The following is a 10,687-nucleotide window of genomic DNA, read 5'->3' on the forward strand; positions in this document are numbered from 1 at the left end:
CAACCTAATACACTACCAAAAAGAAATTGCAGCTATTGATCAACTATTTGTGTACGGTATTGTATCACCTAAATTTCAAATGCATATCCATTTGAGTATTGAATCACGACAAATTTGTGTAGTTGTTTCTTTGAAAGTATCACAAATTTGTGTTAAAATCCTATAACTCATTATCAATCTATTATTCAGAGTGAAAATTAACAAATATGGAGATTGTACCAAAGCTTAGAGAATGAAGTTAGACAAATAAAAATCTTAATTCCAAGTATACCAAAGAAAATATACCTGTGAGTAAGTAGTGGGATGGAAACATCAACAAGAAAAAAGGAAAACAAGAAGAAATGAAAACAAAAATAAACAACAAAAATAAAGGAAAAAGGGGAAGATAAAAAAATTATGACCGGTAGGGCAAATCTGTCCACCAACACTTACACTTAACGCGAATGAACTTTGTGTTTTCTTGACCATTTTGTGTTAAGTGTCCGCTCTATTTTGGTCCTTCACTTTATGCATCATCATAGTTGTGTCTACCATCCTTTTTGATTAATTTTGACAAGCTTCTGCGTCCTATGAGAACAACTCAAAATTTCTTTCTTTGCAACTGGATGGAGAGGCTGACGTTTTCTCGTCCCTCAAGTACCAAGTCAATTGTACCGTTTCGTTTTAATACAAAATTTTACTGATTTCTACGTGATTCTTTACGAAATTATGCCTTTACATAGTCGAATTTGGACCAAAAACGTTCAATATCTAAAAGGTTAGTGGGACTGCACGAGAACAATCTCAAGATTAGATGACGATATTGTAATTTTAACAAACACTATGAAATTTAGTTCGTATACTTAAACTGGCTTACTTATGAAAAGACTAATTCAACTTTGCCCCTTGAATTTTACATCCATTGATGATATTATAATTTAAAGTATATTTTAGACACTTTATACTCTAAATATTTTATGTATCCCGTTTTAGCTCAATAGTACAAGGAATTCTATTGGACAATTTCATGACAGCATTTTGTTTTCTCCAATTAGTTTCACTTTGCACCATTTAATTTTTTTTATTGATTCTCAAATTGCATGCTAAACTTCAATACGGAACCTTTTGCACCCTAAAATGTTTTGATAGAGCTATTTTTGTTTAATACCCATTAAAAATTTGACCGATTTAACATATAGTATGTTGAATTGCCCCATTTTAGTCAAATACCTTTTAAAAAGTTAACATGAACATGTAGTCCTAAGCATCAAATCTAACTTGAACAAGGTCTTTTTATGAAAACAGAAATCTTAATTTTAACAACAATATGAAAATAGCTCGTACACTCCAACTGGTTTGCGTATTGAAATATGAAAAATACTAATTCAACTTTGCACTTTCGACTCTTAGGGTGCGTTTGGTTCTACAGAATTGGAATTGAATTGGAATTGGAATTCTATAGAATTAAAATTCTAGGAATTAGAATTCCAAAATATTGAAATTCTTTTGTTTGGAAAATACATAGAATTGATACGGAATTCATTTAAAATTCCAAATTCTTTGTTTGGATGAAAGGATAATTCATTAAGAACTAGAATTGTTTCCATCTCATATTTGCTTACATAAAAATTTTGTGTTTTTCTTTTTCCTATGTAATAATTTTTTTAATATTTAACTAACTATTACTAAAGCTTCAAGGAAAAAACCAATTAATGCCTTTAATAATTTATTTTTTTCTTGCATTTAACTAATTGTTACTAAAGCTTTAAAGAAAAAGAAAACCAATTAGTTCCTTTTTTGGAAAAAATAATTATTCTTATTTCTTTTATTCTTAATTAAATTATATTAAATAAAAAACTAATTATATATTCTAACTTAAAAAGTAGTTAATATTCATCAAGTTAAAACCTTGATATTTTTCTTACAGTTAAGAACTTTAAATTTAGAAAATTAAAAGCCTACTCTATTATATGAATTGGAGAGGGAAATCATAGCTTGTACCTATTATAAATGTTTGAGTTTTGCATCTTACAAGATAATATAGACAATAAGGTCTGTAATAAGTGAAAGCAATCCATGAATGTATATGACTTTCGCCTCATTAATGCACAACCAACCATTCGGTACTACAATGCTACAAAAGTAATGCTCACTATATCCATTCATTAACATTACATTTTACGCTAAAGCCATTAATAGGACAAGGCACCTCTGCTACTTGATAACCATTACTATATGAGCAATTATCATTTGTTGCTCTTTACTTTCGTCCCTTCCTCCCTTTAGAGGTCTGAAGGTTCAAAGTGGGGATGCTCTGTTCATTCCTGAAGAAATTTTGTGGATCCACGATAGCTTTCACTTTCACCAATCTGGCAGGTTGAAAATGATCCCCGCACTATGAGAAAATGGTGTTTCATTCTCAGGAATTTCACTCATTCTTCCACCATAAGGATTGAAAACAAGTCCTGTTTTCCAAGCTGAACCATTTTCTTGAATGATGATACTAATCCATATTTAGGAATTGGGTTCTGTACATAATCAGGTTTTCTCTTCAAGAAGATCAATTGATATAAGCCCTTCTCAATAGCACTTCCTTTGTTGTCCCAATCTTGTAGTTATACCACCAGAGCATCGTATCAATCCAACTTGTTTCCAAAGAATCACTTCTCTTCAATCCCAATTAAGGAAATCCAGTGTTGATAACAGAAATCAACCTGTTTGCATCTCCAAGGAAATGTCCCATGAATGTCAATCTAATGATTTTCTGACCCTTTACTTTTCCAGTAATTGGCTGCACAATAACGCTAATAAACAAATCGTTGTCAATTTTGTCTGCAATATTTTGCCATTTGTAAAGAACATCTGTTGCATTCTCTGCCTCAGCCTTCTGCACATTAAAAACAGTGTGAATTTCAGGCACTCTGACTAACCTGATTCTATATGCCAAAACAACACCAAAACTAGCACTACCACCACCTCTAATAGCCCCAAACATATCTTCTCCCATTGCTTTTCTATCCAAAATCTGGCTGTTAACATTGATAATCTGAGCATCAAGAACATTATCCACCATCAGGCAATATCTTTGCAACAGTAAACCGTAGCCACCACCACTTATGTGTCCAACAACACCAATGATTGGGCAAAGTCCAGCCGGAAATCCAAGTATATTGCTCTTTACATTCAGGCAAAAACCACAACCAACAATGACAATATAAATAGAAAATATTGCAACACAAATTCGTGGTTCTTTACAAGAATGCATTCTCACTAAAAGTCTAACAAATGTATTCTCACTACAAGAAATAGAAAAACGTATTCTCAAATATCTGGTCCCATGATAAATTCTAGCATTAATCAGTGCTAAAAATTGAAGTTTTCTATACCAGCTTAAGTCGTAAATTCTGTTTTAGTTTCCAATGTCATGCAAGAAGTCCTCGTTTAACATCTTGTTTACTTTATTTCTGTACCCTTTCTAGTTTCGACTACGCCTGGAGTCCTTTTAGCCACATTGAAAACCCACATCTACAGATCATAAACATCGTTTTTTAGAAAGTGAAGGAAGATATAATGGCAATTTGTCTTCTCTTTCTTTTTTTTTCATATTTCCTTTTATGAAGAAACGTGATTATTCTTACAATTTCTTTTCCTTCTCTGTTACTATTTACGTATGATTTTGACATCTACGACATGGTCATCAGCAATCATATGGGCTATGTCTATAGCAGAATAACCCTAGTTTTGCAAATCTAGAGAAGAAGCGAATCACATAGAAAGAGAGAGGATACAGTGGAACGAAAGATTACCACGATATAGCAGAATAGATATAGCGATTTCACCCACACGATGCTGCGGAGGAGAGAAGAGGGAGGAAAGGCTTGCAGGGGTTACGGGAGAGGTGTTGGGAAGAGGAGGCGGCACCAGCGGTGGCGGTGGCAGAACGCTAGAGCGATTTGGTCACGAACAGAGAGAGAAAGAAGCCAGCTTTGTTTTTTTTTTTAATCCAGGTTTATAGTTGACCTGTTTTGGAGTTTTTACCCGTTTAAAGTCCGCGTGTTGACCCGAATGAAAGTCTAGCCGTGGAATTGGGATTGGAATTCTTTGGTCCAGCTAAAGAATTGGAACCATGGAATTCGATCGATTTGGAATTGCAATTCGATTCTAATTCTATGGGAAAGATAGTATCCAAACACAAGAATTGTAATTGAGGCCCCAATTCCAATTCTACATTCCAATTCCATGGGGAACCAAACATACCCTTACATTAATTAGTGATATATAATTTAAGTTTTAATTTTGAACAGTTTACGTTCTAAACTTTTTATGTCTCATTTTCCTTCAGCAGTACATGGTAATCTAATGGACAATTGCACTTGAGCATTATGTTTTCTCCAATTAATTCCACTTTGCAACATTACATTATTTTATTCATTCTCATATTGCACGCTTAAACATCAATACAGGACTTTTTGGCACCTTAAAATATTTTGATCGTGTTAATTTTTTGCCGAAAACCTATTACTATAAAAATGGACAAAATCATATAGTCAGTTTAATTGTTCCATACTAAGTCCAATACCTATTTAGAAACTTGACACGATCATGTCATCCTAAGCATCATATTTATCTTGAGAAGGGTTTGTTACTAATTCAACATCTACACGTCAAAGATAGTTCTATTACAAGCATATTCCACCTATTGTTCAACAAATGTACTCCAACTTTTCATTTTTCATTGCTCAATAAAAGTTTGAAAAATGAAAATTTTTTTTTCCAATAGTCATTTTCTTTACATTAAAACTAATGGTACTAAGAGGGCGGTTGGGTCAAAGATATACTAAGAGAGGAGTCAATTAGGTTGATCAGAAATTTTTACAAATGATAGCAATTTCACCCAATAATTTCAATCAAATAAAGATCAATAAAATACATTAAAAAAATCAAATGAATTGGCATCCTAAATTGCATCTTCTCTTGCTCTTAAAGCACAATCAACCGAGTACTTCTTCTACTTGTTGGTAACGCAAACCAATTTGTACAAAGAAGGCCTTAGCCCTTGCTCACACTGAGTATCTCAAGTCTAGTTGAGTCAAGAGATTTTACAACTCTCCTTAGTTAACCCTCTCTAAGTTGTAATTGATGTTCACTCTAACAATCAAGAACACTTGTAAGTGAGACTTAGCTTCTCCAAAATTTTACTTCTACCCAATGAGAAACTTCGCAAACCAAAGAACTTTTCTCATACCTATACAACATTCAAAATATTTTTCTACCCAAAAATCATGCTTGAAAGATTGTATCTTATGTAGGCAAAAGTCTTCCTTCTTTTCAGACTTCAAGGTACTTTTAGATAGTAAAATTTTGCCTCAAAAGTCTCTTGAATGGTTAAAAAACTGGCTATTAAAAACTACTTATTGGACCTGTTGGACTTTGTTGAACTATCCTTTGCTGGGAGTTTCAGATGACTGATAAGTGGATGAGAGATGCATCCAACAGAAATAGAGTGTCTCGAAAAAACTTAGTCAACTTGTCGAACGTCCGATAGGTGAGTTGTGCATCCAAGCCATCATCCAATCATGAAAATTGATATTTTCTTCATTTTTCGAACATTCAATCCTACTAGTTAGTGTCCATAAATGCATCCAATCTTGAGCGATAAGTTGCATTCCAACTTGTTTTTCTCCATTCTTTTCCTTATTGAGTTTGGACCTATTTCTAGCAAATTTCTCATGAACAACCATTAGTTCAAATTATCATTTTGGCTTTTTAATTATCAAAATCAAGGATTGATCAACTTAAGTGTTTAAAGGCCTCAATCTAGTGGCCGAGATTCCAAAATTTTGAGGTCCTAGGTTCTAATTTCCCTTTCTTCTCCCTGCTGCTTAGATTCTACTCTTCTTCTACTAAAAAGAAAATATGGTGATTGCCTGAGTTTACATGATAGCAAAACTTGCATCTAGGGCAATATTGGCACAATTGGTTGAAGTGTAATTAGCTTACCGTATTTTTGAGACATATCTTATATTTACTAAAATACATATATAAATTTCAATTATATACTGTAAAACCAAGTGGAACATAACCGGACCGGAAGGAATGAAAAATTTTGCAAACTCTTAAAGAGTGTACAAACTCGGCTTAGATCTTAACCATTGTGCATTAAAGAAACAAGAACTGTGTGTTTAACTATTGCTTATGAGTTTAACATCTAATTTTGCAAACATGAAAAACTAATTTACGGTAACCCTGCCTGGAAGATTTACTACTTGATGAGTGATCATATTACTTAATTAATCGAGGTTGCATACCAAATTTGAAGAAATTACATGAAGTAACAGAAGCTGGGTAATCAATGTTGCATGTGAAAAATCGAAAAATGAAAGGATAGAGCAAATATTAATGGGATAATTGCAAAAGCCTCCCCTAAGGTTTTTATCAATATCATTGGCTTCCCCTGAAATTTTAGAAATATGGCATACCTCCACTAATTCATATGTTTATATAACATGTCAATCCGAGTGACACTAAAAAACTAATTTCATGAGAGAGAAGATAATTTTATTCCCCAAATGCCCTTTTGCTAACTTTAACATTAGTTTGTTTACATTCTAATTTTTGGCTTTTATTCAAATTACCCCCTATAATTACAGGTTCATAGCAATTACATCATGTTTTTGCATGTCCATATTATGAATTGCTTTCATGCTCAAATACATGCTTTTTTATATTTGTTATGAAAAGTTTTAATTACTGTAATTAAACATCATAAACGAAAATATATTTAGAACTCTTATATAATTCTCTTTTTTTTTTATTAACAACCCCATATTATATGGTAAATATCAATAATAATAAAAGTTAAATATTTGGTAATGATATTGCAACTTCAATTTTATTCATTATTAGCTCTATCATTTTTATCCTTATTAACATTTTCTTATATATATATATATATGTATATATATTATTCCCAGTTTTTCAAGGCATATATAAATGTATAAAGTGTTTGGTTTTGCTTATTCATTTGGCTGATATTTCTAGTTGGCCTTTGTGTAAGGTTCTATTCAAAATTGGACTCCAATTGGCGGAGCTTGATGATTCTTGTTCACACATATTTAGGAAAGCTAATGCGGCTGCTGATTATATGGCTTCACTATACTTGGCTGAGGATCGGTTTTTTGATTCCTTATCATAGACTCCATCTAAGCTGCACGCCAATCTTGGTTTAGTTCCGTACATTCATTATATAAGGGAATAGTATTCCCTATTTCAAGTTCTAGTTTTGCACATGTACTAGATGTTAGGTGCTTGTGTCCTTATATCACTTTTATTTTATTTTGCATTAATAAAATTTGAGCTGGCCTTGTGTATGGGGTTTGCCTTTAAAAATTTTTTTTAAAAAAAAGAAAAAATATGACAAAGTGGGCATGTTTATCCAACATAAAAGTGGAAATCTGTGAGGATCCGGAAAATTATCTTATATTTTATTTTATTTTTTTGAATGCATTTTCTTTACTTTACATTATTCCCTTAATTTTCTCAATATTTTTATAAGTGAGTCAAGTTTTAGAATCATTTTCTTGGTATAAGTTGGTTCATGTTAAGTTTGAATTGCATTATGGATGTGGGACCCACTAGTGCAGTAAGTGCGATAAATTTTTGATGACTAGGTGAAGTTTTGCATAAAGGGATATTATTTTATAAGGTGTTAAGGGATAACTAGAGGTTAGCTAAATAGATTAGCTTTGAAAGACAAAGAGATGAGTATAAACCCTAATGCGCCATTTGTCGCGAAACCGTTGGGAGTTGGACTTTGACTTGGACTTTTCTTCATCTTTACTGAAATCAAAATTTGACCAACAACTTCCTCATTTCTTACCTTGCTTGGGCAAACCATATGGAGAGGAAAAGAGAGGAAATAAGCTTCAACTTCAACTTCCATTTCAAGTTTGAATCTTCAGTTTCAACTGATAATCTTACAAACCACTCCATAAAAGTTGCTCACTAAGGAAGGTTAAAGGTTTTGGTGGAGTGATTTGGGAAGAGAAAGGTCTTGGCAGCCTCTTTGCATAGGGTTTAAGGTATTTATGGCAAAAAACTTTCCTCTACTTCAAATATATGCAAACTAGTGGTTTAGGGTTTCAATTTCGGTAGTTTTATGAGAAATTTCGTGGTTTGAAGTAGTAATGTGGAAAATTTCAGTTTTTATGGTGAAATTTCTGCCCATATATGATGCTTAAGGGTTGGCCATGGTTTGATAGCTTTGTCATGTGAAATATCTAGTTTTTACATGCTAGTTTGACTTGCCTAAAGAAAATTCCAGCTTGTGATTATGAGTTTTAGCTTAGGGTTTCATTTTCTAACTTGAGTAGGTGATGGTTATATGCTATATATATGCTTGATTTAGTGAGTTGTTGGCTTGGTATGTATATGCTTGATTTGAGGCTGTTTTGTGGTCAGAATGAAGCCTTGAATTGGCTGGAAAAATTGGTAAACACAGAGGAAGTGCTGCCGAAAATTTGTCCGCAGGGAACCTTGGGCAGTCTTAGGAAATCTGTTATATCTTGGTGTAGAAAATCAGAATTGAGTTCCATTTCTTGAGTTTGAAACTAGATTCAGAGTACTTTCTACTGTGAAAATTTCATGATTTTTCTCAATTCCTATGAATATCTATGATTTTTCAAAGTTTACGGAATTTCCATACCTGTTCTGTCTTTTGACTGGATGAAGTAGCAATTTAAGGTTAGAATTTGACTAACTTGTAGAAAGAATCTTACAATGGTGTCTTCTGGGAAATTGTAACCCTTTGAGTTTTTTCCCAACTGTACAAAGTTTACAAATTTTGGACTTAGGAAACTTGAGATATGATTTTTCAAATAGTATCGCGTAATACGGGAAAAATTCTGTTATCCTAGAACTGTTCCTACTTTCATTTCCAACTTTAGGATTGGAGTTGGTAAACCATTTTGAGTTTGATTTATGAGTGGGACTGAGGTTTAAATGAAAGGAAATGAAGTTTTGGAAACCTTAAGTTCTTCATGTATTTTGGCTTCGTTTTGCTAGTCTTTTAATAAAGTATGTGACTATAGGACTCGAGAGAGTTCAAGAGGACCAACCAGGGTTAAAGTGAAGGGTTGCAATTGATTGGTGAGTGTTCCGACTACGTGTTACATGTTCATTGTTGCAAGAAATTTCTAGGTACTTGAATTATCGTCTCATAAGCAAGTGTGTACTTTATCACACTTGACCTAATTCGACTAAACTTTTGATATTCTGTTAAAACATGTGCTGGCCTTTTTGTCATAACTGAAATGTGGCTAGAATCCGGCCACTTTCTGGCAGGATTTCCGGTCGAATTGTCGTCCGGATTTGAGGCAGTAAGTATCAAAGATTTTCAAATCTTCCCTGTCAATCCGGCCTTGAATCCGGCCAATATTTGGCCGGATTTGGTGAAGAAATTTCTGATTTCTGCAGTTTTACTTCAGTTTTCTTGTTTGATCAAGTTTTCGTAACCACCCGATTTTCAACTGTTTGGACTTGAGATACTTGAAATGCTTGAAACATGCTATGCTGAGTTTATTTATGACTTGAACCTGTTTAGGCGAGTGTGCTCTTATGTACACTCAATTGACCTAACTTGACTGAACACTTGATATCTCCTTCATGCATGAACAAGTAACTTAATTTGTATATGACTTGTACATTGACTTGAAATACTTGGAATACCTGAGAATGTGAAGTGTTGGACATTACTTGTGACTTGATTATGGCGAGGCGAGTGTTTCCTTATTCGTCCTTGACCTCCATGAACTTGAATTAATTGATCCTGCATGTGGACTTGCATGTGTTATGTTCATGTGTGTGGACCGGCTACATTCCTCTTGTAGCGGTTGAACTGTGGACCGGCTACATTTCTCTTGTAGCAGTTGAATAGTAGATCGGCTACATCCCTCTTGTAGCGGTTGAATTGTAGACCAACTACATCTATCTTGTAGTGGTTGAACTGGGCCTTGGACCCTATCCGAGACGTCGGGTAAGTGGAAACTAGGGTTACTCATGCGTATGCGTGAATATAGGTTGGAAACAGCTGAATTGAGCCCTCGTTGGACCTCTTGCTTTAAACCATCCTCAGAGTGGTCGGGTAAGCTGGGCAACCTTAGGTAAAGAACTAGTTCCTAACCTGTTTATTCTGATATTACTGAATACGGAGCGTTAAGTGACAACTAACGTCTCCAATCATTACTGCGTGGGCATTGGATAACAGCCAACGACTCCAATACTGATTATTGAATACCTGGGGCTATAAGCCATATCCTGAATCACTGTATATCTGGGACTATAAGTCCAACCTAGGGTTAGTTGGTCGAATCGTGCTAGCAAGGGCTTGATCGAGGAGATCGACGAACCTTGGGTACTTCTTTGACGTTCGGGCCTGGTAAGGGGTTGATCGGTGGACGAAAATTGGTGTAAAGTGGAGATCTACGGATGTTATACTTTCGTGGTTGACGAAGAGTCAACGGACATTGATCAAGTTACTATGGAACTTGCTCTTGAGAGCAACCCATATCCTTTGCCATGAATGTGTTCTTTACTGTACACTTTTGCATGATCTATCTGGCTACTTGTTTAACTATATGCTAGGTCATGATCTATTTGAATTTGACTTGTTTCTTGATATCTGAGTATGCTATCTTGTCTCTTATTTTAC

The 10,687-nt window shown here is 34.1% G+C and overlaps 1 long non-coding RNA gene across 2 annotated transcripts; it reads right to left on the reverse strand.

The window, feature by feature from the left end:
* Positions 1–2,034: 2,034 nt before the first annotated feature.
* LOC140008593 (uncharacterized) lies at positions 2,035–3,960 on the reverse strand. Of its 2 annotated transcripts, XR_011816098.1 has the most exons (3): positions 3,786–3,960; positions 2,956–3,154; positions 2,035–2,866 (listed from the first exon to the last, which is right to left on the reverse strand). It is a non-coding gene; the product is annotated as an uncharacterized lncRNA (long non-coding RNA). The 2 variants fall into 2 exon arrangements; XR_011816097.1 differs by having other exon boundaries at positions 2,035–3,154.
* Positions 3,961–10,687: the final 6,727 nt, after the last annotated feature.

Source organism: Coffea arabica, chromosome 6c, assembly GCF_036785885.1.
Source record: "Coffea arabica cultivar ET-39 chromosome 6c, Coffea Arabica ET-39 HiFi, whole genome shotgun sequence".
Lineage (NCBI taxonomy): Eukaryota > Viridiplantae > Streptophyta > Magnoliopsida > Gentianales > Rubiaceae > Coffea > Coffea arabica.